Genomic DNA, 5,391 nt, shown 5'->3' on the forward strand with positions numbered 1-5,391 from the left:
CCAGCTTTTGATGGAATTTTTAATTTCCTTGATATCTGTGTGAATCTGTTTCATACATTCTAGTTCTTTCCTATATTGTTCATTCAAGGTTTCCATGCATTTTCTATGCTCCTCTATTTTCTTATCTATGTCATCTTTGGATGTGTTGAGCAATTCTTTCATTGTTGTTGTCATTTCTTTTTTTTACCTGAGAGATTATTTCTGATCTTATGTCTTCTATGGCATGATAGAATTGTTTCTTTACTTCAGTTGCTATTGTTTTAGAAATTTCAGGTGTGTGACTTCCAGACTCTTCTGTGTTGATGTCTTCTGAACTTGTTTTGGGTGGGGTACAGGTCTGAGATTGCATTTTGCTCCTTCGTTTTGTCATTTTTGAAGATCCAGAGGTTCCCTGGAGCTCAGCCTCACTCCCAGGATGGTGTGGAAGTGGTGGGGCAAGGATCTGAAGGTTCCCAGTGCTCAGCATGGTTCCTGCACTGGTATGTGGGGGCAAGGTGAAGTCACTGATGCTCCCAAAGCTTTCTTGAATTCATTAGGCTCCCAGACCAGTTGGGGAGGGGTGGGGGACGCTCACTGCGGTTCCTGAAGCTGTCTGGGTTTTAGCCCGGCCTCCACAAGGGTGTGAGGGCATAGGTCAGATGTTGCCTTCAGATGTTGCCCAGGACCCAGCCCAGTTCCCATACTGGTGGGGGAGGCATGAGGGCAGTTCAGCAGGGTTCCTGAAGATGTCCAGAGTTTGGCCTTGCTCCCATATGGATGCAGGGCATGCAGGGAGTGGCCACCAAGGCCCTAGAGGGTGTCTGGGGTTCCACCTCCCTCGCATACTGATGGGGAAGGTGCAGGGGTGGCTCACCAGGGTTCCTGAAGATGTCTGGGGTTCAGTCTATCTCCTGTGGGGGTGTGGGGGTGCAAGTATTGGCCACCAAGGCCCCAGAAGGTGTCTGAGGCTCTGCCTGCCTCACATGCTGGTGGGGGAGGTGTAGAGGTGGCTCACTGTGGTTCCTGAAGATGTCCGGGTTTTAGCCCAGCTCCGACAGGGATGAGACGGGTGCAGGGAGGTTTCCTTAAGTAATTAGCATGAGCTGGTGGTTTGATTCAATGATAATTATAGATTAAATATTGTATAATTTAAATTCTTTATATTTGTTTGGGTTTGTTTTACAGCCAAAGACATGATCTATTTTGGTGAATTTTCTCCATGTGCACTTGAGAGAAACATACGTATTACGCTCTTGTTTGGTGGAATGTCCTGTTACTGTGATTTTGAACCTTTTGGTTGATTATGTTACAGGTTTCCTATATCCTTGATGATACTTTTCCCTGGCAGTTGTATCAATTGCTAAAAAGGGGATATTAAAGTCCAGCTATCATTGTGGATTTATCTCTTTTTTGTCTTAGCCTTATTAGTTTTTGCTTCATGTGTATTATAGCTCTCCTACGTGATTCATACACCGTTAGAATCATTTGTCTTCCTGGTGGTGAAAATTTTTTTGTCATTATGTAACATCCTTCTTTGTATGTACTGATTCTCTTTAAGATATATTTTATAAAGTAATGCAAACATTTGTGCCCTTTTTGTTAATATTTGTCTAATATGTGTTTTTAATAATTTTTTTCCTTTCAATTTATGCATGTCATTGAATTCAAAGTACATTTCTTGTGTGATCAGTGTATGTGCATGTGTATATTCACTTACTCTGTCAATTTCTGCTTTTATTTTTAGACCATATAGACTAAGATAATTTTTGGTGAATTAGTGCTTAATTATACTGTTTATTATTTGCTTTTTATTTCAGTCTTCTGCTTTTTATGCCTTTTTTCTTGCCTCCCTATAGGTTACTCCAACATATTTTAAGATTCTACCTTGGTGTATTTCTTTTTTGAGTTCGTATCTTTGTATAGTCTTTTTAGTTGTTGCTCTGGACAGGTGGCAGGGGAAAGGGAAAAATATTTGACTTCTAAATGGCTCCTGAGGAATTCTCTTTGCTAGTGCTGTTGGCTTTGTCTGATTTGTCAAAGGGGCTCCTGTTTGATTCAGGGGAGCAAGAAGCCCACTTGGACTGTCTTCTTTTGCTGTGTTGAGTATTGGGAAGTTCAAGGTTCTGGTGGCTGCCTTTTGTTGGGGTATAAAGTGGACTGCCACTACATTGTTTCTCCATTTCCAGCATTCCAAAACATTTTCTTTCTCATCATGTTTCAGTGTTCTTTGGGTGTTCCCTGGTATTATTTTCCATGGTGCTTTGTGGAGTGGAGAATGAGTCTTTCTGGATCAGGAGTCCTTCCAGATACATTTTTAAAAATTCCATTAAATAATCTATGGTGACACTGGAATAATGATGGGCCTGAGAATTTAATTCAAATATAAATTTACATATGGCGAATATATGGGTAGAAGGGAGACATGCCAGGACTCTGAGGGTTTAGTGCTTTTCTATACTTTGCAAAGTATGTGGTATTGTATCATGGATTTCATCCTATGAAAAATGAAATGCTGTGTTTATTGGATTTGTGTGACCTTTTCCTCCAACAATTTCAGGGCACTAAACTTCTAGCACATCCAGTCCTTTAGTCATTTTAACATGCAGAGAGAATGAGAAGGTCAAACAATTACAAGAAATCTGCTAGCCTATGTCAGTGGGATGCATTAAGTGTCAGAAGAGTTTCTGTTTCAGATATTAACAAACAGGACATTACACTTCAGCACATAGCCAGGGTGAAACGAGACACCTGCCAAGGTGCATGCTAAGTGACCCTGGGGAACTGGGCAGCGCAGCTGGCTTGCTCATAGAGTATATGGGAGAAAGCAGTAAAGGCAATGCTTCCCGAACTAAAAACTAGGATCTGACCAGCACAGGTGCTTCATGTAGAATCCTTCCCTACATTAAAACATTTATTTTCCTGTGTGAATGCAGCTGTTTGTAAGGGTAAAAAACTCTCTTTTCTATTCTACCTATTAATTACTACTATTTGTCTTTTACTAAACAAAGTTTGTAGGATTTTATGAAATTTTTTTCTTAAGCTTTTGTAACAGCCACTCATAGTTTACAGTACCAGAAGTGGTTTCATGCTAGAAAATACAGCCACTGGGGGTGTGATGGGAGCAAAAGACTTAATGCAGGACACAGGCTGCCACACCTGTGGGTGAGCTGATGGAGGGAGGGTCCGACTGGCTTCAGGGAAAGGTCCAGATAAACAGGCCTTAATGACTTCAGTCTGCCCAGCTAGAGGGAAGCTGTTCTCGCCATGTTCCCCTGTGAGTACAGCTTAGCTTTTCAAATCTCACAGAGGTTCCTCCCATGAGTGAAAATCAAATCGTGACCCACATGGAAAATGTTCTACAAAACGTGGTTTCCACTTTAGAAGTGAGAAAGGAGACTGCTGAGATGACCAGAGACAACTCATCACAGGCAATTACACAAAGAAAGCAGAGCTCTGCTTATTGAAAATGGGCCCACTGGAAAGGTAAGTCAAAACTTCCTTGCAGCTTTATCTCACCCCAGTTGGAGTGGCTATTATAGAAAAACAAAACAAATAAAAAATAGCAAATGCTGGTGAAGATGTGAAGAAAATGGAGCACTTACACACCACTGGAATGTAAAATAGTACAGCCATGATGGAAACCAGTGGGAGTTTCCTCTCCCAAAAAACTAAAACTAGAACTACCACATGATCTAGCTACCCCACTCCTAGGTGCAGATTGAAGGGAAATGAAGCCAGCATACCAAACAGACACCTACATGTCCATGTTTATTGTGCACTATTCATAATAGCCAACGTGCAGAATCAGCCTAAGTGCCTGTCAACAGATAAGTGGATGCAGAAAATACAGCATATATGCTGGAGTATTATTCAGCCATAAAGAAGAATGAAATCCTGTCCATTGCAGGAAAATAAGTGGAACTGTTGAGAGAAATAAGGCAGACACAGAAAGACACTTATTTCATGTTGTCCTTTCCATGTGGAAATTAAAAAAAGATGACCTGAAAGTGGAAGAGGCAATATTAGAGAATTGGAAGGGGCCTGAGAAGAGAAAGAGTAAACTGAGTGGGAAGGATGGTGAACATGATTAGTGCATAATACGTGCGTTTCTGGAAATGTCACCGTGAAGCCCATTAATTTATAAAATCGTTACAAGTCAATCATAAAAGTTAAAAGAAGATATAGCCATTTACTTTAACTGGTAAGTGAGTGCAAGTGAAAATCACAAATTCTGTTCAGAACTTTGCAAGAATAAAATATTAGCTGATATATTTTAAATTTTTCCTGAAATTATTTCCACCAGATTTTAGACATACATGTCAGCCAGGAAAAATACTACAGCAGGACTTGCCCATATGCCTAGCCTTAACGCCTTGCCAATGGAGGCCAGACAATAGATCTTTTTAGGGATCTTTTCTGTCTTCATAAACAAATTAATTAAAATTCATTCATCTGGTTCTTCATCTGGTGTGAGTCCCAAATCTTCAGGATTTACAGGAAACAGGAAAAGGGCCCCTCGGCTTAAAAACTTTGGAGGAGTGGCTATGAGAAGTGTGGACATCTACTGTTGTCTGCCTGGCGGAGCAGCTGCAAAGGCACTAATAAAGCAGCTCAATAAATTGAGCTGAGAGAGCAACCCTGGGGCCAGGCTCTGTGAAGAGGTGAACAGAAACGTGGTTTCACTGGCCCTGGCAGTGAAGACTGGCGCGAGTCCGGCTCGTTGCATGAGGCCCTTTTCCTCTCTAATTCACTTCTGAGTGTATCTGCGTGGACAGTACTCATTATAGTTAATAACAGCTTTCAAGATAAGCCTGTTCCTTGGGGGGGAAGCCAATCAGCATTCTTGTGCCTCATTTCATATTTAGGAGTGCTGTTTTCTCCTGGACGGTGTGGAACTCTGCCAGCACCAGGTGGCAATTGACCACTTTGCAGGTAAGGAAGAGTAGAAAAAAACAGTTCCTTGGGCAGGGGTGTGGCTCAGTGGTAGAGCTCTTGCCTTGCATGCACAAGGGCCCGGATTTGATCCCCAGCACCACAAAAATAAAACTGTTACTTTCAAGCACAAAGCAGCATTGCACTTACGACCATTTTTTATACTATAAGCCGTAACTTCCAGGATAAAATGTGTTCAAGAGTTCGTTACTTCAAGAAAACATTAATTGTAAATTATTTGAGTTGCTCCTAAAAATTGAAAGTGTTGGTTCATCTGCAACACAGCATTTCAAAGGTTTTATTTTTCTCTTTTCACAATTCCTGTCAGTGTTGAGAAAAGCGACCATTGCTTTGTCTGTGCTGTCCTCATCTTACTGGACTACAGAATCATGACCTCTTAGCTTGAGAAGAGTTAGTAGCCATCTGTTTCCAATGAGACAAGCTCCTCCTCCAACTTGGTGTGTTTTCTACTCAGCTGTG

The sequence above is a fragment of the Chinchilla lanigera genome, unplaced genomic scaffold (assembly GCF_000276665.1).
Source record: "Chinchilla lanigera isolate Chin_1 unplaced genomic scaffold, ChiLan1.0 scaffold00033, whole genome shotgun sequence".
Classification (NCBI taxonomy): Eukaryota; Metazoa; Chordata; class Mammalia; order Rodentia; family Chinchillidae; genus Chinchilla; species Chinchilla lanigera.